The 26,684-nt window shown below is 41.1% G+C and overlaps 1 long non-coding RNA gene across 2 annotated transcripts in view; it reads left to right on the top strand.

Moving 5' to 3' along the window:
• The window catches only part of LOC140686197 (uncharacterized), a 145,195-nt gene extending 120,384 nt beyond the window's left edge, over positions 1–24,811 (top strand). Inside the window, exons 5-6 of one of the 2 annotated variants that reach the window (XR_012059837.1) lie at positions 20,082–20,295; positions 24,268–24,811. This is a non-coding gene — a long non-coding RNA (uncharacterized lncRNA). Of the gene's footprint in view, positions 1–20,081; positions 20,296–24,122 lie in introns of both variants that reach the window. The other variant, XR_012059834.1, reaches the window with a different exon arrangement.
• Positions 24,812–26,684: the final 1,873 nt, after the last annotated feature.

Raw genomic sequence — 26,684 nt, 5'->3', positions numbered from 1 at the left:
GTTTTTCTCTCTGTCTGTTCCTCTTTCTCTCTCTCCTCTGTCCTGCTTTCCTTCTAGAAATGCTCGACTGGTTGTGTTTTAGCCACATTTCATGATCTCGAGGTTTCCTTCCTGGAGCTTCCATGAATAATTCGCCTGTCTGTTGAGAGAGCCATTTTGGAGACCAACCCCATCCTCACTCTGCTGGGACATGGGAGGAGGGAGGACGGCTGCTTTAAATCAATCAGTTGACACTAATCTAATGTCTAATTAGCTCTGGGTGGGCGTGTGCTTTGATTATAGGAAGTGCCTCAGGCGGTGGCTGGCGTTTGAAGGGCTGCTCCACACGTATCAATCATCCTTTGACAAGGAGATCTTGAAGGGAAAAACAAAAAGAGGGGCGAGGGTGGTGGTGGGGGCACGTTTCTCTCCATCATCTGTTGATTATCTGTTTCCAATGGTCCAAACCAATGCTTTGAAGCTCATCCGTTTGCTCTTAGCAGTGGCCCCTGACCACAGAGAGAGAAACTTTCTAAAAGCAGCCAAGACTGCCAGTTGTGTGAAATAATTACTTCCTGTGTCACAAAATACCTAATCATATCTGATGACAGTTATGGGCTCTTTTTTTTTTTAATCTAAAGGAAATGCAGAAGCTCTACTTTTCCATACTCTGCTGAGTCCCAAAAACAAAAAGGAACAATTCATAATTATAGAATTGTTCCTGTTTGTTGTTTACATGAAATGATTGATGATTGAACAACAACAGAAGGGCAAAACCTTTCATTAAAATAAGAAGTTGCTTTTATTGAAAATGGCATGCCTGTCATTATTTCCTGACTGTCTTATTTTCTTTCTTTCTGTACTTGAATTCACTCTCTTTAGGGGGATAAATGGTTTAGAAATTTCCCCCTAAGTGGGTTTGGCACATCTAAATGCTGCTGCTCCCGTTACTATTTCTAGTACGAAGATGGGAGGCTGGTCTCATTCTCATCTGCTTTTCTGTGTGACCCAAAGTCACAGGATGATGATTAGATCAGAATTAGTAAGGCAGTTTGGGTGCCTTCCAGTTTTGAAACAAAGGAAAGCAAATCTAACTGAGGGGGGGTTAATTTCACTCTTATTCTTACCATGAAAAAATGAAGGATGCATTTTAAAATACCATTTTTATTTCAGATCTACTTGACTGGCTTTTCTATGTGCTTTATTTTTCTAATGATTCCAAGCTGTTGAATCCGTTGGACACCAGGAAGTGGAGTGATAGTAAAAGTATATACTTAAAGAGATTCATGTGCAAAGCCTGGTACAGAATGCAATCTGGGGCTCTGCAGACAAACTGTTAGGTTTAAATCCTGGCTGTGCTACTCACCAGCTGTGTGACCTTGGGCAAGACACTTAACCTTGGTGAACCTCACCTGCCAAATGGAAAGCACGATAGTGCCTACTTCACAGGGTGATTATGAAAATCAAATAATATGATGCATGCGGTGTGTTTAGCACATGGTAAGCACTCAATAAAATGTTAGCCATTAGTGTTCGTGCAGGTAACTGAGCGTTTTCCCAACAACCCTGTCTGAGTTTAGAAATCCAAAAAGCTGTGTCTTTCTTTGGAGGCAGAGACTTGAAAAGGAAGTTCTCCTGAAATTTTATGGGAAGGTCAAGCATGACCACTGTCTCGTGTACAGGCTTTGCAGGCTTATAGGGGCACTGCATTCTTGGATGTAACATAAAGTCCTTGTTAAGGCTCCAGACCTACTCTGAGTTAAGGCACTCTATCTTAAGAATTTTCATAAGGCTCAACTTTCTTATCATGATACGAGAAGAAATTCTGGTCTGACAACTTTATTAGAAAATTTACATTGGAGTGTCCACTGGCATACTTCTATCCTTTTGCTGCCGTCAGGAAAATGCCCCCTTTCTCTCTCCTCTCTCCAACACAAGACAGAGTAAGGGAAACAATTACGTATTATAAAAGGCACTAACTAGCTCACTCTTTTACCCTCTAGAATTCAGTGCTTTCAAATGTTGTCAATTTTGACTCAGTTGTAAAATTTTCTTTAATATTGTTCCATTTTTGTCAATATGGTGACTCTTAGAAAGCTTTGTAAATGTTAATATGAAAACATACGTTTTAGTATAAACTCATTCTTGTAAGCTTTGTTTTTCAAAAACGGAGAAAATGAGAATATCACGAAAGTCATCAGTTCTGATGTCTTTCCTCAAAGCATCCTGTTGGCAGTCATACTCTCACCAGTTGATTACAAGTCAGACACTAAGCGGAGGGTATAGCTCAGTGGTAGAGTGCATGCCTAGCGTGCATGAGGTGCTGGGTTCGATCCCCAGTACTGCCATCAAAAAAACAGAAAAATAAGTAAACCTGATTATCTCGCCCCACCAAAAAAAAAAAAAAAAATCAGGTAATACATTTCTAGGTTCCTTACTGGAAGACCATGGAGACTTACTTTCTCTGAATAAATTTTGAAAAGAGCAGTTAAAGGTCGTAAACACAAATTGTCATGTGCAGAGGCCTGTTACTTCATTACTTGCAATTACTTATAGTAACTTAGAGTAGGATGGTAAGAGATTGCCAGTAAATGTTCTGTCCTCTTCTCTATTTTACGTAATAGAAGAACAGGTAATAATGAGGTGTAATTCGCATACCACGTGGTAAATATTTTAAGGTTTTTAGAGTCCAGATTTTAGACACTTCCATTGGTTTAGTCAATCTCTTTATGATTCTTTTAATATAATGAAAATGAAATATGAAATAAAGAACTAAACAGACTTGTGTCACTCACATCAAAATCTGAATTAACCGTCGCAGTCAGGAGACTGCTATTCTATTCTACAGGTCGGTTTCATAACTAATCAAAATAAAAAATAAGGCCCATAAACAGTAAAAAGGAAAACAACCCTTGCCTTCCAAAAAGCCCATATCGTACCTTTTGTTTTGACGAACTCCGATACGAAAATCCTAGCTAAAATCAAGACTGTGCAATGTAAAGGAAGCACTATTAATTTAGCCTCTTCTTTTCGGGTGCACACGATGCACCGAAAGTGATAAATAGTTCTCGGCTACTGTGGGAACATGTTTTTTAAGGGTGGTGGGAGGGATTTTGTCTAGACTGTAGAAAGCCCTTTCTACATGAGGGTTATGTGTCATGGGAAAAGACTGTTACAACAGGGGTTGCAGAACTTCCTGCTCTGGGAATTTTATAATAAGAGCCAGGCTGGTGTCATTTCACACAAGACCTGCCCGGAGGTAGGGGAATGGATAAAATGACCTTTCCTGCCTCCTCCGAGGGCTATGACTGGCCCTTAATGAAAACCTGGTACCAAGGACTAGTTGGGTACGGAACAATGCTTTTAAGGCCAAAGTTTAATGTCATAACAGCAATCGGATACCGTAGATAGATGGATTGCGCTCTTCGGAGATGGATAAAATGACTTGGTCTTTGGAGAGCATTCCAAGGGGCGCTGTAAGGAGTATTCTCTGGGAATGGCCTCCTGTGCTGGCAAAGGCATTACCTGATGATTTAATGGGCCTTTTCCATTTCCAGGTCTTATGATGTATTATTACCACCATCGAGCGGTTACAGTCAAACATTTTAGTGTCCACATGGTAACCAACACCAACTAAACAGTCCGGCCATCCAGCTTCACAATCTGGTCTTGTTTCATTGCTGCACAGTTACTCAGGACGGTAGCTGCTACGCTTTTTCCTCCCTTCTCCTTTGAATTTGAGTGTGTTCTCCATTGTTGTCATTAAGATCTGCACAGAGAGTTATTCAGTTTCAGTCCACATTCCAAGGAGGTTGCTGTGAAAGTTTATTGGTCTTGCAGCCCATTCTCTTGGAAGTTAAAAGTCCCCGGTGCCTTTGATCTCAAATCTATTTACTTTCAGAAAAGTAACAGATATGGTCTACTTGAGGATACCAAATAGGAATAGTTTTGAATTAGGATACCAAATATGAACTCTGTGTGTGTGTGTGTGTGTGTGTGTGTGTGTGTAGTGCATTCACACTGGTAATGTTCCCATGGTAATGGGCTATCCAAATAAATGCTTATGTTGTTGCCTTTTGCTGATCCTTACATGGTGTAGCTCTGAAAAGAGACAGAATTGCTACACTTCCTATTGAACCAGGCCGCTGGGCAGGCTGTGGGAGGGAAAGAGGTACAAGGAAGCTTTCTGGCCTCCTCTTTGTATGTGTTCATGTTGAATGCCGGCTACTTTGACTTCTGCTGCTGCTGAAACAGAATAAGGTGGCACACAATGGGGACTGCGGGGAGGGAGGGGTGATGGACCGCTTCCCGCAACAGGTGCGAGTAACATGGCCGCCACTTTCCCACACGTATCAGTCCGTCTCAGGTCGCCTTGTGCGCTCTGAAAATGAAATGGCTGTGCAGATCAAGTGTCTGCCAATTAGAAGCTGGAAGCAAAAGAGCAACAAGGAGGTGGAGGCAGGGGGCGCAGAGGGATGGAGTGCGGCGAGAGGGCTTGTTTGTGTCCTTCCATCTTTGTTATTCCCATATCGGAAGCTTGAATGTGAAACCCCATCTGTGTTATTTCGCTCCCAATAATCATGCTCCAGTGAGGTTCCAAGATGGTATCTGGGGGATGAACACAGAGAGACCTTCCATTGTTCCTCCCTTCACCCCCGCTGAGGAGCTGCTGTAAGTGTCTTCAGGCGGGACTGGAAATTTCCTGGCGAGGCAGACACCCCACAGAACCTGGAATGGGGCTCCCACCAGCAGCCTTCCCTCTTGTGCCAGCACCTCTGCTCTCTCTCTCGTATCATTCACATTTAATGGACTGATAGTGCCTGTCACATCCTTCAGCCTGACCTGAAATTGTGATTCTCACTTGGAACAATTTTGAGATCAGACAAGTGGAAGACATGCTTGTGGTTAAGGGATTATTTTCACGGGCCTGTCAAAGTGTTTCCATATGAGGCTAATGCCATTTTCGTAAGGGGCAAATGCAAGAGACACAATAAATATTACTTCGTTTCCTTTGGTCCATTAAAAAGAAAAAAGATTCTGAATGTGGAAAGAAGGCATTCACAGAGAGAGTTTTTTTTCCCCCCGAGAGCAAGTAAAATGTACTGTTATCTGAGCAAGTATTATTTTTCTTTTGCCATTTTGGGGGTCTTTTTTATTTTTCAGGCTTGAGGTTTGTGTGGGCATCTCTGCTCTGTATTTCAAGTTATTTTCAGTTTCTGCGTCATAAGGGAGGCAAGAGATACATTCCGGTAATTCCCACCCCAAACTTAGTTGTTTGATTTCTGCGATGGATCCAGCCCCTGGGTATCTGCTGCTCTGTATGTAAAGCCCTCTTTTTCCTTTTCTCTATTTATTGACTTCTCATCTTCCAACATTTAGACCCCAAGTCCCTTCTTGTGTCAAGCCTTCTCCAACCCACTCAGGCATTTGTGAGTACCCTCCTCCTAGTCGCCCTGCTGCTTTCTGAGCGCTAGTGCAGTGCGTTTGTGCGCGGTAATTATTTGTGAGTATGGCTGTCTCCTCTCTGGGTGATGAGTCTGTCTGGAGCAGGGGTCTTTCCTCCTTCTTTAATTCCATCACTGTCTGGTGTGGTGCTCTGTAAACACTGATTGATGAGTCCAGGGATGAATGGTGCTTTCAGAGATTAGGAGGAGCCCGATGGAGAGATAGGCCTTTTCGATCCTCTTTAACGATTTGCTGCAGATGAGCACTGGAGCCCAGAGTTATGAAGGCAGTTCTCCATATGAGGAATTCTCCAATTAGGAATTCTCTGGGAATTCCTTTCTTAGTCTTGAGCGTTTTACGTGATGTGTAAGGTTGCTGTCAGCTTTACAGTCAGGCTTCTCTGTATGTGTTTGGCTGCGTATGACTAATGATGGTGATGAGGGCTTGATATAGTAACAATTCAGTAACTATCATTTCAAACTCAGGAGTGCTTCATGCGTTCCAGGCACGACGTATGGTAAGCAGATTTACACGGATAATCTTATTTCCTGCTGACAAGAACACGATGAGTTATATACTATTATCCTCATGTTATGTGGGAGGAAACTGAGGTAAAGCAGGAGGAAGTGACTTACTAAGGACCCCAGTGTGGTGTGAATAGTCGAGCCTGGATGGCAGCCCAGGGAGCATGGTACAGGCAGGTGGGTGTAAGACAAGGGCCTTGAGAAACAGTCAAGGATGCCATCGCTGTCCTGAGCCGTTGTGGGGAGTCAGCCTGTGATGTCTTGTTCTCCTAGAACTTGCAAGGCACCTGGTGCTTCCTGTTTCCATGTTATCTGTAAACATCCTCTGATCTTCTAAAAGCTCAGAAGAGCGTTGTGTGTACATCCTGGACCAGCCTGTACCTCCTGACCGAGTGGAACCAGTCAGCTGGCATTCTGGCTGTGTCTCTAGACTCAGAAGAAACTTGTGGGACTAAGTGGTTTTCTGGAAAATGTTGGCCAAAAACCACATTCACCCCAGTTGCTGTATGAATGAAGCACATGGGTTTTCTTTGTGTTTTTTTTTTTTTTGAATAATTCCAGCGGTAGCCTCAAGCTTCTATTTCCCTGTATTTGTGTGGAGTCAACCAAAATAGCTTTGTATAAACAACAAAAAGTATGAAAAAGCATATGCACCTTGTCACTGCTTTGCCAACTGGAAGTACTCTTAGGACACATGTTCAGCCACAAAAAAAAAACAAAACAAACGTGGCTTTAGCATTGACCAGCTTTTAAAATGCTAAAGACGTTGCTTATTCCAGGTGTGTCTGTCTTCTATTTACTTTCTTTTCAGTTTTTGTATTTGCTCATTAGCTAGTATTTCAAGCATTACGTTTTTCTCCTCAAATAGAAAAGATTCAGTTTTATTCTTCAAAGATATTTTTAGTTGTATCTGATGCTCAAATGTATCAAATTCTAATGAAGGGGGAATGATACTGGTTTTATGTTGGTAATGTCATATTTTTTGTGGTTGATTATTAGGAAATTTTGGATGCGTTTCTGCATTTTGTATTTTTAAACGACTTAAAGTTTTTGAAAGGTTTATGGAAATGTTGAGCATAAAAATAAGCCTCTTTCCTATAAACATCACTAGAACTCATTGTAAGTTGGAAATCAATGGTCTTCATCTGTATGTCAATTATATTTTCCTGTGGTATGATGCATATGAACGAAAATAAACATTTTGTCTTACTTTTTATTTATCAGCTATTTTTTCTGAGATAACACAGAACATGAGACAAGAATTACCATATTTGTTCTCAAATATCTTTCTCCTTTTAGTCATAATAATCTACCAGGATTTAAAGAGGCTGTTAGTAATAAGGCAGGATTTGAACATGAGTGGTGGAGAGTAATTACCATATTATTAAATATAAAATGTATAAAAATATATAAAAACATTTGTGTGAAAAAGCATTCTCAATTTTTTCACAAGCATATTATAAGAAAAGTCCTGATAAACAGTTTATGGAATGAAATTAATCTTTATCTTATGGAGCTAAAGATTTGTCCCTGGCTAAATTCCTTCAAAGCGATTTGCTTACATTGGTCCCTACTCATAACTTGGGTATTTTTACATGTTTAGATATTTTGACTACTCAGAATATTGAAAAAAAATATATTTGAAGCCTCAGTAAGTTATAAAGTTCAGAGCATTAGTCAGGAAGGTTGGTAAACTGAGCCCACTTAAAATGATAGAACTCACCCACCATTAGAAGAAACTTTTAGGTAAGTAAATTATTTCTGAAGAAAGACTAATGAAGACTCAAAAAGGATTGAATGATTTACAAAGACTAGCAGGACCTAGTGCTAACTAGATTAGGACCAATTTCAGATTAATATTTATATATTTTTAATTGTGATGAAGATTTCCTCATCATTAATCCAAAAGTAGTTCGATAGTAAATGTTGTAATAATGAAGTTGGTATGAATTAAGTCCCAAATTATGATTTGACCAAATACGGTACTGAATGGTGGTAAATTGAGTGGATTACATAGGAAAAAATCAATGGAAGATCATACCTATAGGAAATTACATAACACTACCAAATAGGTAGAGAGACACATGTTTTATGACCAGAAAATAAAGATCATACTTTCAGCCATAGCCATACCACTGTCTAATGGCCAAAATGGTCCTAATTCTTCATACCTCCCTGAATCCATACACATTGCAGTGTGACTTCACAGATGCTCTCATCAAGAGATGGCCTGTATCTCCCCATCCCTTGAATCTGGACATGCCTTGCAACTTGCCTCCACCAGCAGGACTATGGTGGAAGTGACAACATGCCAGTTCTGGGCATATGCTTTAAGCGTCCTTGTTGGTGTGTGTGTCTCTCTCAGAACCTTTCCCATGTGCCATGAGAACAAGCTTGTGCTCTTCTCCCAGATGACGAGAGACATTTGGCTGTGTGACCTCTGTCACTCCAGTCACCGGACAATAAATTGTGAAACATGTAAGTGAGGCCATCCTAGACCAGCCATCCCCCAGCTGGACCACCGGCTGATTGCATAAGCAATCGTAAGCAAACCCAGCTGAGGGCAGCCAGATCTGGCCCAGATCAACAGAACTGCCCAGCGGACCTGTCAACTCTTGAGCAATAATAAATGCTTATTGTTTTAAGCCACAGGAGTTTTGGAGTGGTTTATTAGACGGTTTATTGTGGCAAAAGAGATCAGATATAAATAGTCAAAATTAAAAATACAACTGAAACAATAGCAGGACTCAGAAATTTCACAAACCACTTATAATACTCAACTTCACTCAGATATGGTCAAAGTCATTCTTGTTTTTGCTTACTTGGTTACTTGTTACTTGGTTCAATGCTCCGTTGATCTGGTAATTTTCCTTTTTTAAAATTCCCACAGACTATTAGTTAAAATTGAGCTTAGAAGTCACTTCGTCCAAATGTTCACTCTATAGAAAAGGAATCAAGGCCAGTTGAGTTAAAGGACATGCCTACAGCTACTCTTTCTGTTACTCAAAGAGCTGGTGCTTAATCTTCCTGCTACTTAACATTGGATGCTTTGATTTTGCTCCGAGGAAGGCATTATAAATAAGGACAAATGTTATGTGATTAGCATGTTTTGTGGAGGTCACAACTCCTGCCATCTTATCTTTAAAAAAAAATGATTCAGTGTTTTCCATTCTGATGAACACATTCAGCTCCTACTAAGAGCAAAATGTCCTCAGTCTTGGTGTGGGGACGTGCGCTGCACTGCAGTCAACACAGCGCGCCTACCTGCATGTGTCTCTCACGTTAAGTGTGGGATCAAGTGCTGTTTATTGCACAGATGCCGCTCAATGATTTTAGTAAAGAAGCAAATCTTTTCCTTTTAGATCAAGGCCATATTTACGTTGCCACTGAGATGTTTTACCTTGAGACACCCTCCTTCAGTGTGCAATTTCTTGCAGTTTTCAATGACGGCAAATGTGCATCGAAGTCTCCACATCGAGCCTACGAAACATGGCTCCAAGCAGTTTCCTAAGGGGAATAAACTGTCATTTTTCACCACATTAAATTTTATAAGTTTCAAGCGAATGGAAAATGGATTTTATTATTTTCTCTCTCTCCTTCTCTTTTTTTTTCGCCACGAATGTTTTATGGCTGCAAAAACAGAATTTGTGGTTTCAACTGTTCAAGTTTGATGCAGAAAGCTATGGAACCTCTTATGTAACCTGATGGCCTGAATAATTATCAAAATATTTTGCTTTCCACCCTTTCTAAGCTTTAGCAGCAGAAAAAAAAATAGTGTATGCAACCTTTTGACCACAAAATAATAATAATGAGAAAGCCCCTTTTACAAGGTCTGCTCCTACACCTACACACTAAAGATGCTGTAATTGGGGGAAGGCCAGTGCTCCTGCAGCCTGGGCCTACGATCCAGCTCTTATCAGGGACTACCTTTTGCAAGGAAGAAAACAGAGCCTATGGGAAGAAAAGCCAGGGTGAAAAGGAAAGAAAAAAAAATGGGATGGAGATGCAGAGCCATGTGGAGTCTCATTCCATATCCAGAAATCATGTTACACTGATCTAAAAAGTTATGGGGACAAAAAGTTGTGTGTGTGTCTGTGTGTTTCTTTTGGCTTACACAAAGCACTGTTGTGTCTACTGAGACCTGAGTGTCCTCTTGGCTTGTTCAACATAGTGTCACCCAGACGTCTCTTAAGTAGAGGTGAGCCTCACTTTATGAAGTCTGGGATCCAGAACACTATGCTGGAGAACCAAATTCTTATAATGAGTTCCATAATTTCTATATACACAAATAACTTATAGTATATATATATATATATATATATATATATAATATATATAATTGTTTTTTATAATTTTTTTAACTTCAGAAGGTTTTAAGCTTATTCAAAATTGGTCTTCAATTAGCAGTACTGGTCAACCTGCCTTGCTCACGTGTCTTTGCAGTAATATTTCTTCATGAAGATCAAGATCCACATACACCAACATGTACATGAACTGTAGAGTCCTGCTGCAACACAAATACCACCGTCCCCTCCCCACTCCCCAAAGTGAAAGAGAAATTATCTGTCCTTTTCCCATTTCAGCTTTGATTATTTTCCTCTTGGTCATATTTATATGTTCATAAATGCCTTTATTAGCATGATATACTTCTTAGGGATAGAAAAAATATCTAGCTTATTTTATTCCTAGCCAAAAAGCAGTAGCTTATTTGCCATTAAGTTTCCCGCCATGTTACATACTACCAGTGTGTAGGCAGTATAAACGTCATTTGTAAATGCTCTTGATGCATTTATTTATGAGTGGACTATAAGGTGCATGAGAGCAGGGATATCATCTTCCCTGTTCTAAGACTTTAGCCTTGGTCTGCTATCGTGCTATCAGGCTGGCATGCAGCAGAAGCTCAAAAAGTTTGCCGAGCGATGGAACTAACCCACCGAGCTCTACTTCTTATAAATGGCATAGAGTTAGCAAATGACAGCCCATTTTTCTGACCCAGAGACTGAGGAACAATAATGAAGTACTTGCCTTTGAGTCTGTCAGATATCATAGGGATGTTGGGGTTCAGTAGTGGAAATGAGACCACATTTTAATTCCAAAGATCTTATTCCAAGTTATTCAAACTCTCAGAGTCCTTTTCCTGTTGAGGTGTGTACCCACTTAGCGGAGTGCCTTCTTAAAAGAGATGGTGTAAGGGAAACACCTATATAGGATTTGGGGATAAAATAGAAATACACAGTATTATTGTAGGAGTCATATAAATCTATTAAATTTGACGTAGCCGTAGTCCGAAAGAAGATTAATGGAAGAACATGACTGATACTGGCATTGATAATCACTGCCAACTCTTTAGCTACCACCCAAGACCTTGCAGAAGTGGCTCTTTGCAAAGCTTCTGAAGGGTTTTGAATGGATAAGTTTAGGCTTTTGAGTCTAACAGATGTGGTGTGGAATAGCAGCTTCATTAATTTATGAGATATCTAAACTTGAGTAAGTTAATATACCTATGCTTCTATGCTTCAAACTCCCCACCTAGAAAATGATGAGCATGTCTCCCCTTTTGGAATTTATGAACATCTGGGGTGAGATGGTTTTCAAAGTGGAGAGATTTTGTTTATTTACTTACTTAAAATTTTTTTTTAAATTGAAGTACAGGCGATTACAATGTGTCAATCTCTGGTGTACAGCACAGTGTCCCAGTCAAGCATCTGCATACATGTATTCATTTTCACATTACAAAGTGGAGAGATTTTAAATCATAGGCTCTGGAGTCAGATCACCTGGGTTCATATCCTGGCTCTGTTACTTACCAGTCAGGTAAACATGAGCAAGATGTCCAACTTCTCAGTGCCTCAGTTTAGGACAGTTTTGAGGGGATTGGGTTAATTAAAAAAAAAAAGAAAACAATATTTGGCATTTCTTGAAACATGGTATAAGTTGAATATACATCACTTTATTACCATTATTATTGTTATATTATCACCTATTAAATGGAAGCTATTTTGACCTTCCTACTAAGCCATTCAGAAGAGGCAGTTCCATTTGGAGAAGATGAATATTGGTTGTTTGATTTTATCTGTTCTTAAAGAGATGCTCTATCATACTTAGGAAATTATTCTAATACGAGCATTGGTTTATGTTTCACAGTAGTTTCCGAAAAGGAAGACTCTTTCGGTGCTGGGTCTTGCTTCATTAGAGCCAGGGGAACTTCAAGAAGGGAACGATACTGTCCTGGCAAATTCTATTTTTTTCTTATTGGATTAACCCTATGTCCATCAAGTGTAAATTCTAGTGATTAGCCATCCATGCTGCTTGGTTAATAACAGTCCTTCTATTCAGCGCACACTGAGTTTGGGGCCTGGTGGAGTTTCCTTTTCAAATCAACCCTTTTGGAAATCCTTCCTAATGGAACTCTGTTCGTATGGCCAGAGAACAATGCAGCCAAATAAGCCACCAGCTGGAGTGAAAGAGATGGCAAAGCTAAAAGGCGTATCTCATTCTGGGGAAAATTAACCTCCCCCTTTTGCCCAGTAATTGATTCCATCTGACTGGGGAGTTTCAGTCTCGATTGTGACTGTCATTTGGATAGCTGGGAAGCAAAAGCCTGTAATTACAGTCAGGCTACCCTGTTATCAGAGCCCGGGGAGGGCTTTTGACTCTTCCTACCCTGGGTGATCACAGGTGAGGCTGGCCAGGGAGGGAGGAAGGAGAGAGGGGAAAGCAGGCTGGCAGTTCTTTCTCAGTGAGAAAGAGCCCCTACGGCAACCTCGACCGTGGAGAAGAGGTCAGAGGTCCTTGGGAGTCCTCTTGAGTCTTCATGACAAGAACAGGAAGAGGCTAGAGCTTCCTGCTCTCTGCAAATTCTTCTTTCCAGGGAGATGCTGTGCCTGGAGATAGCCAGTAAAGCCCTGGGACTGTTATGATTAAGAGGTAGTGGGGAGGATCATGGCGATGCCATCTATAATACGCCATTAGCAGCTGTGTAAATAATTTAATTTTGTCCTGATGGGATCTGTGCACTGACAGCCTGAGCACTGAATTTTACAGAACGAAATACATGAGGTAAATTAAAAATTGGATTTGTCCTCACTTTCTATAAATGTGTAAACTGGATAGTGTTGAAACTTCCAAGCACTGTTTGGCTATTCTTACCACGATTAGACTGAGTGCAGTATCACTGCGATTTGTCAGTGTAAGTGCTTGTCTTATTAAAGATGGAGGTGAGGCCATTAAAGGCAGAATTATCTGTTTGAAAAATATGTCTAGTGGGATGAAGAGGCATGCCTGTGAACATTTTTTTTTCCCCTAGAGCCAAGACATTCTAGTAATGGAACTAGGGTCTCGAAGCAATAGTTCCAACGTAAGAAATAAAGTATCAGGACTCGTAAAACTTGTACACTTCTTATTCATTCACTTCTTTGACGAACAAAGATTTTTTTGAAAGAGAATTGGTACCATTCTTTGTACACCTATAAGTAATCCCAGAGAAATTAAAACGGTGGCCTTCGTTAACTTCATACGACTGTAAAAAACAGGTTTCATTGGAAGCTGCATTTATTACTGTGAAGAGGTTGACTGTCTTGGCAGATTAAATCCTAGTGTCTAGAGGAGAATAACTCTTTTGATGCTATTAACTTAATTGCAAATACACAGATAAGTTTGTAGCTATTACTGTTTATACCTAATATGCATATTATTTTATAGCTGACTAAAGATGTTTGGCTGGTATCATTTAAAGATATTTAGTTGTTGGTTTGAAATTGAAGGGTACGCTTTGGTCAATTCAATTAAAATTAATTTCTTAATTACCTACCTGGTGGCAAAAATGTCTTTAGTGAGCCAAAGCTTTCACAAATGGCAAAAGTTTGCAAGAAGGTGTAAATTTATAGTTTGAGTGTACTCAGAAAATTCATGTATGATAAACATAAATGTTTTCTTATGGTCAGTTTCATGGAGGAAAGAGAACTTAAGCTCTATCCAAAGAGACTCAAACATCGGTTGGTATTGTGACTGTTAATTACATATATAAGAAATAATCTTCCACGTAGATAAATATAATTCCAAATTCTTAAAAAAATTTTTTTTTGCTCTTTAGTGTATGATGGATGAACCTATGTGAAGAACGTAGTGAAAAAATTTGATTAATTATTCCCCAGGTAGCAACTTAAGAAAAAATTAGATACTTAGGCTCCTCCATACCATCTCTTCAGGAAAGCACAAGATTCATGTCCAGGTTTACAAAATGAAATAATAAAATGTAAGCCTTCACCTTCTTTCATTACAGAAACCGAAAGATTGACATTAATGTCAAATGTGGGAAGAATAAACAAAATGTATTTCTTATATTGAGAGTAAGTATAAAGTACTATGTTTGTGTGTTAGCTAGTATATGTCAACACACAGATATTCCTAGTAGTAACCTAACTTCTTCTGCTCAATATATTTCTTTGTTAAAATGAGCAACAGGCAGAAAGAGAGAGAGAGAGAGATACTTTGCAGGACTGCCATGAGTGTTGAACGAAAATATATAAGGTTTGATGTGGAAAACATTCTGTAGCTGTATACATACATTTCCTCGTATCTTTTTATTGCAATATGCTGTATGAAAAGACTACATGTTGTGTGAATAGACCATGCTTTATTTAAAGATCCAAGATTGCCATTGGGTTGAAACCAACTTTCGCTATTGCAAACTATGGTGAATATATTAACCTGACCCACTGCTTTTAGCATATGCTCATGAGTGCTGTTTTATCTTCAGAAAATAGAGGCTGTTGGTCGTTGGAGAAGGCCCAGGTAAAAAGCATGTATGGCTATTTTCCATTTCACTAAAGGGAATTGGAAGGGAAAGCAGGGCAGAAAGCCACCGAGTGGACACTAGGGCAATCTAATTATTGAGGTCAGGCAGCACATTGCAGGGACCCCTGGAAGGCTGAGTGGCTGGAGTATGGAAAAATCCCAATTAGATGATTAATTTAGGTTCTGGGTGTGCTTTTAGCCTATGGCCATGGAGTCGGGCAAAGAAACAATTACCTCTCAAATTGCCATGCTGGACCGATTAATTTTTAATTGAGTCTTGTTAAAAGCATGGAAAACGGTGACATATATAACCTGGAGAAATAGTCGTGAACCAGTGGGAGCCCCTCTTCTCCCTGCAGGAACCTGCAGATTTAACCAGAGAGGAAAGTGATTCAGATAGAGCCTGGAGGCAGGGGTTGGCAGTGATGTGGAGAGGACTCGGCTACCTTGGAGAGAAAGCTGGGCTTCAAAATAGTGTGAAGGGGACAACCAGTTTTCCTTCTTGTCCTTTATAGCCAGGCCACCCCTTCAGGGGCCTTGCTGGGCAGTGAGCCCTTCTTCAGGTCGCCTGTTGTCTAAAGTGACAATTTCCTTTAATCTCAACGCTCTCTAGAAAATTCAAATTAGACCAGAGCCTTAATCCTTTATTTTTCTTTGGCTCTGCATAGTCTGAGGAGAAAGAGAGAGAGAGAGAGACTGTCTCATCCTCAGTGAATATTAAAGCTGGAAATCTTGGTCTAGTTTAAGAAAGAAGCTGAGTATCGGAGGAAGGGTGTAGAGTTTGCGTGAAATGACTTTAAGGGGAATGTAGATTTATACCAGGATGCAGCAAGCCAGGAAGAATCCTCACGTGGCGTCCTGGAGTTTCTGAGTTTTCTGAGGCTTTGTGGAGGTAAAACCATTAGTTAACGGGATCTCATCTGCGATGAGCATCAGTATGCTAAAGATATTTCACTGCATCTTTTATAGATGTCAAGCATTCCTGGCTACTTGGAAATCCCAGGGATTGAAGACTCATATGCTCAAGTTATTTACTTTCATCAGCCAATTTCATCTGATTAATTAGTATTATTTCCTTAGGTTATTAGGTTATTTCTTTTTAAATCTCGGATTAGTATTTTTAACTTGGCATCAAGGAGATACTAATAAGTGACAAGAGGTATTGGCCATCTTATTTAAATTTCACCCTTCCAAGCGGGGGGTCAAGCCAGTGGTCCAGCAGAAATTACAGAGGCACGTGAAGCAGCCACCGTTTAGCACACACGAAGTGTCTGAAATGTTAGTAATGATGAAGTGCTGACTATAGTTTAAGAGTATTCACTCTCTTCTCTGACTTTCGTGGGGGTGGTGCCCTTCCAAGGAAACTGATCCGTGGCATGGCCATGTGGCTTTTCAGCTTCAGGTTGGGAGAATATGCTTCTCCACCCTTCCACGTGTGCCCAGTTGTTGACTCTCTTTGGTGAATAGGATTAGTAGAAATGACAGGATTTACTTGTGTAGTTGTGGGGGCTGTTTGGTTGCTCCGCTGCCATGGCCATGAGATGATCTTGTCCTGGCTAGACTCCTGCTCCATGGGGAGTGAGAGACTCAGGGGGAAGGTCCAGACTTAACTCGCTTCTTGGGCCGCCCAGTTGTGATCAGCCTTGAGCTCAGCCTAGATAGTCAACTCCCAGCCCACCTGCAGGTGAATGAGCAAGAATAAGTAGTTACCAATATATGCTGCTGAGCTCTCATGGTAGTTTTGTAGGAATCAGACAGCTGGTATACTAATGAAAACTATTAGTTTTATTAACAGTTGTACAAGCCACGTTAGGATGCATCTCAGGTTTTATAGGACAAATAATACAAGTTTTAATCATTTGAAGAAAATACCTCTTCATTTTCTTTTCCTGAGATGATTTGCTTGAGGCCAGGGATTGCCTTGTGTCCTTGGACAAGTCACTCCGGCCTTTCTATGTCTGTTTCTCCATTTGAGGAAGAAAGATATTACTTGCCACCTACTTTTCCCCAGAGGTCATAAATTAACAGTTGAAAAACTCTTTGAGATCTCCCATGAAAGGTGCAATTTAGGCAGAAGCATGCCTATTATTTATTTTTATTATCCATTTTACAATTGAATACTTAGAGCAAATAGATTTTCCAGCCACCAAAAAGGAAGTCTCTTCTATGCCACAACATATTATGTATTGGGCACTCTCCAACTATAGACTATATTTCCCATTTATAGCACTAATTTAGATGTTTATGGGTCTGTAAATGTATTCCATTTCTCCTGGGGCTTCTGAATACCTATAAGAGTCTAATATTTTGGAACACTAAACGATGCCTTGAGCAAAGTATAAAATAGGGCAACAAGAAAGACAGGGAAAGAATTGGGTAACGAGGGAGACACTTTAAAAAAAAAATAAAATAATTTTAAACTCCCAGAATTACTCTGCAATGTAGTCCAATTTGTGATTATTGTCTCCCTCATGTTACAAATTATCACTTTTATATTGAGCTTCTACTGAGTGCTCAGCACAAAACTATTCGTGGAAGAGGCTGTAATCACAGGAATAGCTCTCATTTACAAGCTTTCACTCTGAGCCAGGCACTATGCGGGATGCTTTTTCGTAAGTATCCATTTATTTCTCTCGCCAACCTGATAAGGCATGCACTATTATTATCCGCATTTTAGATGCTCAGAGAGGCTCAGTGACTTGCCCAAGATCACACAGAGGTAGATAGAAGCAGTGCCTGAATCGAGGTTCTTCTTGTGGAGTGACTCCGAGCTCTTCACCATTAGGCTGTACTTCACAGCGGCTCATGTGGTTCTTGTTTACAACTTTGGGGCATGATGGGGCCATTGTCAAAACAGCATAACGTATTTTAGCATCTACAGTGAAAATCATTGTGATGCCCTCAAAAGTGACCAGGGAAAGAATGGTTCGGGGGAATGCAGAAATCAAAGCCTGGTGTGACATTTCCAGTGAATCTGCAGCCTTTGTTTATTTTTGCAACCCCTGTTCCAACACCGATGCAGCTAATCAAGGTTTTAGTCTAAACACAACTGAAATAGCCCTTTCTTGATAGACTATATGGAATTTTCTACTCAGTCATGTACGGTAGAATGATTACCTAATGATTGTTCTCACTCATAAAGACTTGTGTATAATTTGAAAGCTGGTTAGCATTATGAAGACTAGCGGAATGAGCAAACCTAAGGTCATGAAGGTAGAGCTCAGAATCGGAGGTAAAACCATGGATAAAGGACCCTTTCTAGCTTGGATTCCTGCCTGGGACCCTGTGAAAAGCTATGAACGCTAGTCTCTTTTTAGGAACTGGAAAATTCAGACGACATTTTCACAAACATCTCCACGTTGTTGAGTTCCCCAAGTGGAGGACTAATATTTTCATCACTCTGATCTGTCCATATGTTTTTGACTTGTAGGGAGAAGAGGTTGCTTCTAGGCATTGAGCTTCCAAAGGACTCACGAATAATTCAAATAATTCTGAACTTGGCTCCCTTCACAATGTGCCCTGGGGGCTCATGACATTGTTAACTACTCTTCTAGTTTTCAGGGACTGGGCTGAAGCCAACTGGCTCCGGCTTCCTATTGGGGTGTGAAATTCCAACTTTGTCAGTACATTAGATTGGTATGTCCTATGTCACGTTAAAAAAGGGAAAATCATTTTGAGGAGACATTTTAAACCCTTCTATCAATCAGCCATTTATTAGTTACCATCTCTACACAATGTTGCATAAAGAAGTAGGGACCTTGGCTCCTCCTTGACATTGGTTTTAACATTCAAATCATTCAAAATAAGTCATCCAAAGCCAGTGAAGCCTGACTTGGGCTCACAGAGGCAGTGTGAGGGAGTGGATAGAGATGGGAGTCCCTTCCTTCCTGATCTTAATCCTGGCTCTGCCACTTTCTAGCTGTGTGATTTGCGCCTAGTTACTCAACGTCTCTGAGACAGTTTCTTCAGTTACATAACCTGGATATAATACCTAAGTGTGTTTTTTGTTTGGGGGAGGATATAATAAATCATTGACCACACAGGAAGTACAGTATATTCTTTCTATCTATCCATCTATCTGTCTATCCATCCATCCACCCATCTGCCTGTTGTGCTCATCAACATCAACCTTTTATCAAAATCAAAAGCGCTTGAAGAAGGTTATCCTTAAGCTGGGAGAGATAAATATACCACTAAGAGAGTTGTGCAACCCATCACAGAGCATCTCAAATTTTATCAATTCTTCCAAACATTAAGGAGTACATCTTATGTTACTATAACTCTGTGTATGAGAAAACATCTTTGCGAGTCTAGAGATTTATGGGTTTATGGGGAAGAGGGGCTGGGAATACACACACAAACACACACACACACACACACACACACACACAGGGTAGAAAAAGAAACCTATGTGTTTTCTGTTCTCTCAGTTCCTTCTGCTAACTGGATCTTAACTTGAGAGATTTCTAGATCGTTCAGAGCAAGTGTCTAATGCAAGGATCCTCTCTGTACGAAGTCTGGCAAGTGTGACACAGCCTTCATTGGACACTCAACCGGGAGTTTAACATCTGCCTTACATGGAGCCCATGGCCAGCTTCAAGCATTGCAGATTCCTCCTTGCGTTAAGCCCACACCTCTCTTGTGGGCTCTTCCTCTTTTTTCAGTCTCTATTCTGTGTTCTGTGTTCTGTAGTCACAAAGAACTGGTTACTTCCTTCAAGAAAAATCCCGCATCTCGTAACTAATGGCAAACGTGGGTGCTTAAGAGAGAGGACTTATTTATGTTTCTGTAGAAAATAATAATGGTACTTAGCCAGATTTCTTTACCAGACACCTCAGTAAATTGGGCCTTCCAAGGGCAGACAGCTCAATCTTTTGGCAGAGGCCAGGTGGCGTTGGTGCCACATTGAAAACCACATGTTTCACTAAAGGGGGTGACCTAATGAGTTTACTTCTCGGCCTGGGTTCCAGCGACAGGGCTATTGAGTGACTTCACTGCCATCAGTATTGCTGACTAATGCCTGTATCAACACCTACCGCCGCCACCACCGCCGCTTCAGCCATTTTACGTTTAGTTTGATTTCTCCAGACAGAACTTTTCCACATCATTGGAACTAATTGAGGTAATGGAGAAATTATTCTGGTGCCAGAACACTCTTACTTTCTTTTGCCCACTTCCCCCCGCCTTGGTATTGAAAGACAACAATGCTCACAGTCTCTCAGCGTTTCTTTACAGCAGGAAGGGGGAGCTTGGTTTTGTCGCCGTTGCACCTACCCTGCTCTTGGACAACTCAGGCGGGAAGACATACTCTAACCTCCGCCTTTCTTTGCTTCCCAGGGCTGCACGCTCCTGCACTGTCGCCGTGCTCCCGGGCTGCGTCTCAGGGGAGATTTGGGAACCCCTCCTGTTGTTCTCCAGACTGACCACAAGAAATCTTCCAGTACTTGCTAAAACAACTAGCAGATGGAAACAAACATTTATGAGAACATATTCCACCTTAATTATATGCATTGTCTGCCAATGTTTATAGCGTCTCTGAGGGAGTTTGGAGGTAAGACCGAGCTGGCTGAATATGGTTTTGATTACAGGGATTTGTATCAAAGGTGGAATGGTGCCTTTTACCAAATCCCCATCCCCCTACCTCACGTCCTTTACTCCCGAAGGTTGAACCAAACCTTTCTTTAGGGAGCCTGACATCCTGAAAAGTCCCTGCTTTTGCCCCATGTCAACAGTTAGGGGCTCAGTAAGCATTTGGGGTTTATTTTTGGTAGACCACAGTGAACCTCTCCACTGAGGGGCCTGTCTGGTTTGGATTTAGGGAGCTACTCCGCAGTGTGGGCGGGTAGGATAGCCTTTCAGCAGTTTGCAGAGCCCTCTGCTTGGCACGTGAAATGCTGCTTCGTCTGCAGGAGTGGAAGGGCAATGAAAGATGTGTGAGAAATATGCGTCTGCATGTGAGGTTGGAGGAAAGACTCTAATACATTCTAAATAGTAGTCACTTTAATTATAATATTTAGCTTGCATATTACTCCCATATCCCCTTTTCCTGCTTTTTCCTTCCCTCTCCAGTTGCTAGTCTTCCAACTCTTCCCTTGTTGATCTGCTACCCACCCAAGGTGGGTGGGTAGCAGAAAGGGTGTGATTTGAGCAACCGGTTGCCCATTTATCTGAGTTACTACTGGTTGGCAGCTCTGGTCAGCATTTGGGAAGCAGTGGCTATTAGAGCTCAGAGCTGAAATGGGTGTTTTGCATTACTCACTGATTTTATTTCTCCACATCACCTCTGACCCCTTTTGCAAAGTTAATTGAGAGTTGGCCTTTTTCAAATTGACTGCAGGAAATTGACCTTTGTGTTCACGCTATGTTAGGAAAGGCCTGGATGAAGAGAAAATCAGGAGGCAAAATGGGAATGGTCTGGCCCTTTACAGTTACGCTCCAGCTCTATGTGAAATGATCACAGACTCCTTGGTGCCATCCCACGGGCCATGGAACCCGCAGCATTGTTTCCCTGCAGAATCAAACCGCAAATCAGAAAATCCCATTGTATTTTGCGGTATACTCTGATGGCTCAGAAATGTGACAATCTGAAAGTAGCTTTTAAATTAACGTCTATTATGCTTATTCTGTTTTAACTGGAGCTGGTTTCCTCGTTTGTAATCACTGGTAGAAATAGCTGCCTGAGGCCACTGATTTAGAATAGAACCCTGGTGGTTGTCTGGCAGGTGAGCGTGTCAGTTACTTGGGTAAGAGGGGCGGGTGATTAGAAAAAAAAAGTTTGTCCATTTTGAACCCAACAATCCTGCATTCACAGTGTGACTCTCTCACTCATTCGCTGAGTTATTTTAGGAAAAATATCTAAAACCCTGAGTCTTAATGCTTCATCTATAAAATGGAGACATTTGCAAGAAATAAGCTTGTATGAGGATTAAATGAGTATTTTAAAGAATTTAGCACCTAGATGCTTAATACTTGTACTTCCTTATTTCATGTCATGTTCCTCTCCTGTGCTCTAGGGATCCAGAGCAAAGGAAAGAGACAGGGGTCTACCGTCTGGGAGGTTATTGCACTCTTTGGGGGCTCATGGTTTCCTTACGCTTTCTGGGGACAGTGAAGAATCTCGGTTAAACCAGCGGTGTTTGAAATGCAGTAGGAAATGAATTGTTATTTTTAACTAGAAAGCCAGCATGTGAAATGGCTTCCTAAGTCTCACAGCTGGATTAAATAATTCTGGGTCAGAATCTAGATTTCATGGTCTGGTGGTGAGGTCAGCCTGAGCTTGCAGGCAGGGTGTCTGATTCACCGCTTGAGCCCAGACAAGTCCTCTGTATCTATCTCGGTCTTGATTTTTGTTTGTTTTGTTTGTTTTACCTGTAAAATTGGTATAACGATCCTTTTTTTTAACCTCGTAGTAATATAAATATAAAACCAGATAAAATATGTGAAGGTGGCATACAAGGAAGTATATTCTTAAGTTCATTCTAATTTTATTAGTGAACCAAGGTGTGGAAATGCTCCATTCCAGCAACTTACTTATATTGATAAATTATTTGAAACAAAACAAAACAATATTAGGCAGTCCTGGAGGAATCCTTAAATTTAAATACAGTGGTAAGAGTAGATCTTGAGTAGAGATAGAATGAGTTCTTTCCTTTTAAAAGCACTTGGAAAGGAGAGGCAGGGAAAGAGAACTTGGTGTGAAGCCTAAGTGCAACTGAGGCAGAGGAAGCTTGAGAGACACACCGAGAAGCCTAGACCTGGGTTTGAATAGTAGTTCTTCCACTTTCTGTTGTATCAGTTAGCTACTGGTGTGTAACAAACTGCTCCAACCTAAATGTCTTAAACCAACAACCATTATATATGGGTCAGCTGGGTAGTTCTGCTGATTTTGGCCAGTTCACCTGATCTTGGCTGGGCATGCTCAGGACTCTATTGTCAGATAGCAGGTCAGCCAGGGTCAGGCTGATCTAAGGATGGCCACACTCCATGTGGGATGGTTCACAGTTTGTCTGGCTGTTATCTGGGGTGATGGATGTGGCTGGGACACTGTCTTTCATTACCTAGCACTCTAGCCTGGCCTTATTGACGTGGTACAGGGAGGACTGCAGAGGAGAAAGTAGAGGTGTCTGATGGATCTCCCAGCCCAAGCTCTCAACTGCCACCATATGACAACTTGGCTGAAGAAAGTCACAAGAGGAGCTGTGATTCAAGGGGTGGGGAAACAGACTCTATCTCTTGATGAGAGGAGGTTAAAAGTCATACTGCAAAGGATATGGATATAGAGGAGGGTGGAGAAATGGGTTGTTTCTGTAATTAGCACACTAGTCTGTGCACTTGGACTAGTTCCTTTTTAACTCTGAGGGCAGTAAATACTTTGTAGCACTGTTGTGAGGATTAGAGACACCTGTAAAACCCTATACTACAGGTGGATACTTCATATGCTGACCGTTATTATTTGCCCCTTCATTTTTAGTTGCTCAAAACTAACATTTTTTTTGGTAATATACAACATTGCAGAATAATTAAAATGCATATAAAATAACATTTATATGATTTATAATATAAAATAAAATACATATTAAAAATAAGAAAGAACATAATAAAAAAAAAAATCACTGCAATCTCACTTTCCAGCGCTAAGCACTAGAAACTTGTAGGTAACTCAGACATTTCTCATTATCAGCTGTCATTATTCCATTGGCTTGAATAGATTGCTCTTGCTTCATGTGACATTGGTAGGTTAGGCTGTCTTTCCCTATTGTCAGGTGACTGTATTGTCTAAAATTTCACTCTTTCTGCCTCTCTACCTCTGTCCTAAGCCATGACTACTCACTCGCCCATTGACTACAAGCTTCTTTTGTTTATCCATTATTTCACTTGTCTGTTTGTTAGTGGATCCACCTTTGCTTGTAACTCAGGCTTATCTGACTCCCACATTCCAATCGCTTGTGCACTCTGAGCTGGCGCTGGTGTAAATTTCAGTTCCGTTGCTCACATCTTTCAAGTGCTTCCAGTCACCCCCAGGAGAAACCTGGGTGGATTTCTTAGCGTGAGGAGCAAGACTCCTCATTATCTCCTCCACCTGCTTCTTTCGGGTCTTGCTTTCAGCTACTCATTGAATCTAGGCTTCACAATCTTTTCACCCCAAACAGTGCAGACGTTCTGAAACACACAGTGATGCTTCTGCCTGGAAGCTGCTTCTGCCTCATCTTCATAGCCAGTTCCTTCTCATCCTATAAGATTTAGCTCAGTTATTATATTATCCATTACAAATAAGCCTCAACGTGTGAGCCACACAGCCTTCTCTGAGATGCACCATGTTCACTGTAGCACTCCTTAGTGGCAGTGTTGGGTTATATGTTTTTCTGTTTCTATTGTTAGACCCTGCATTTATCAAGTGAGGGGATGGAGCCATGGTCAGTCACTAGACAAGCATTTGCCGGGTCCCTCCTGCCTACAAGCATGGCGTGTGAGATTAAAAATAAAATAAATGAGTGAGGAAATAACCTGCAGATCTTCTCTTCAGCACAACGGATGAGGGTTAAAGCTGCTCTTTGAAGCCACAAAAGAGAAGGAAGTTGGTTGTCCCACATGGACATGGTGATGCTTTTGCCTCATGATAGTCTTCTACTTCCTGGTGTGTATGGAGAACAGAAATGGGAGCTCAGCCTTAGTCTCAGCAAGGACTCACCAAACAAGCGATCAGGTCGGTAAAACGGTAAATACTCCGAAGAAAGCCGTGCAGTCAATGTCAGTAGCTAATCCATTCTGACTCTTTGAAATATGAGATGCATCTTGCATCCTAGATGCAAATTGCGAATGGATATAGGGAAGCGTTCTGGTAAAGAAATGCAAATTGAAACATTCACCTCTTTCAAAAGTAAACAGTTTTAGAGTAGATGGCCCTCAGTGCTGACAAGGCTGCTGTGAGAACGGTTACTTCATATTCCACTTGAAAGTGTAAACTGGTGCTGTTTGACAGTAGGTCCTGGTATCAGGTGGTCTGTAACTATCACTCAGCAATCTGCAGCTAAGATCCTATAATAAAGAATGCATGAAGGGTGCAGACAGCAATGTGTGTTCAAGTTGCTTGTTTACGTGAGATTGTACATTGGATTTTAGTCATGAAAATAGAAATAAAACTTATGACATTTTAAGTAAAAACAGTACACAAAATATTTATTATATGTGTGTGCATGTCTGTCTGGATATACAATATCCATATATCTGGATGTATCAATTTTAAAGTCGGTAGATCTATATCTGACTCCATCTACTGAGAGAAAGAGACAGAAAGGGGAGAAATAAATCAATTATATATATGCTTATATATGACTTGAGTAAATTATGTTTTATTTATTTTTTTGCATTTTTTAAAATGTCTTGCATAGACAGTATATTATTTTAATGTTAGAAAATAGCCAGTAATCAGTGTAGAAGATAATTGAAGAAAACCACACTATTATACACAAACTAATACATTCCGGCTTTGATGCTGAGACGCAAGGAACTACAGGACTGCACTCACACATTTTTTAATCTGGCTGCATTTATGCATGGTAAGTTGCTAAATGGCTCTTTGGATGCTTTTTATTTAGGAAAAATAATATTGCTACTGCCGCCTTCCATGGAGAAAACTCCAGACAAGCATTCCAAAAAAAAAAAAGGCAAGTATTAGAAACAAACAACATAGTTTTCTTTTAGAAACAAAACCTGTGTTTAGAATCCAAAAGTAATGTAATCGCTCTGGAAACTATTATCGTAAGTAATTCCATGCCTATTAGTTCACACTCCCATGTCTCCAGGACGTGGTAGGGTCTAGCAGAAACAAAGGTCTGGACAGGAGGGAGAATCTTAGATTCTCAGCCCCATCCATGTCTCTGGGCAAGTCACAAGTGGGCAGTGACAGAACATTGCTGACAGCCTCGAACTTCCCTTACGCTGAGACTTTTTTCATGACCTCCGGGTTCGTTCCCCCCCTTGTTTTGACTTCCCAATTGTTCCTATTTTGGAACATACTATATTTGGAGGAGTTGCCTTTTGGTCAGAATCCACTTTTACTCTGTTTCCCATTTTCTTAACAATGCGCCTGCCTCCTCCGGCTCATTTGAAACCCTCAGGCTCCAGTGGGTCTGAGGAACGGAACTGGGGTATTTTGGAGTAAATGGAGGGGGAGAAAGCAAAAGGTAAGCTTTGTGTGTGCCAGCGTCCCTCAGTGGGGCATTCTGGCCATGGTGGCCATCCAGATGGACCCTCCTTTGGGGATTTCTCTGGGTGGAGATGAAGAAGTGAGATAAGCCAGAATGTGTCACTGTGCCTTCCCGGGCCACCCAGGTTGGTGTTCCTTCACAGCCTAGCACATACATAAAAACAACAGCAGTGGGAGTCTTCAGTATGTTGCCTGGGAGGCTCTGTAGTTCCAAGTTCCCCATACAATTAGTTGTCACTCTTGGTTGAGCTTGGCGCAGCGTGACCCACTGAAGACTATGGAATTTGGAGCCAAGCAGACCTGGGTGGGATGTTAACTCTGCTACTCAGTAGCTACGTGACTCTGGGCATTCTGTAAAATGGGAGTAAAAACACCTACCTTCTCTGGCGTTCCTGGCGTTTCAAGCCCAGGCTGCTCCCCTAAGCACGGAATTTCAGCAGCAGGTCTCCAGGGAGGCTCCGGGACTGGAGGACTGGAGGACTTTCTGGAACTCCTTTCCTCCTGACTCAGGGGATGGACATCTTCTTGGGATTCATCTCATCTTGCCATCTTATAAAAAGACTGGTGGTGGCTTCTGAAGAGGTTTCAGGCATCAGCTTAGTGCTGGGGGTGGGGATGGGGGAAGGAGCTTCTAGGGGCCTTGTCTTAAAGCTGGTGAGAACACTGTTTTTACTTACATGGTTTATCACCGATCAAATTAAAAAAAAAGTTTTCTAACTTGTGCTTCAAGCAAC

The sequence above is a fragment of the Vicugna pacos genome, chromosome 16 (assembly GCF_048564905.1).
Source record: "Vicugna pacos chromosome 16, VicPac4, whole genome shotgun sequence".
In the NCBI taxonomy this organism is placed as follows: domain Eukaryota; kingdom Metazoa; phylum Chordata; class Mammalia; order Artiodactyla; family Camelidae; genus Vicugna; species Vicugna pacos.
The sequence above is the reverse complement of the archived record's forward strand: the minus strand, read 5'-3'. Positions and strand labels throughout refer to the sequence as shown.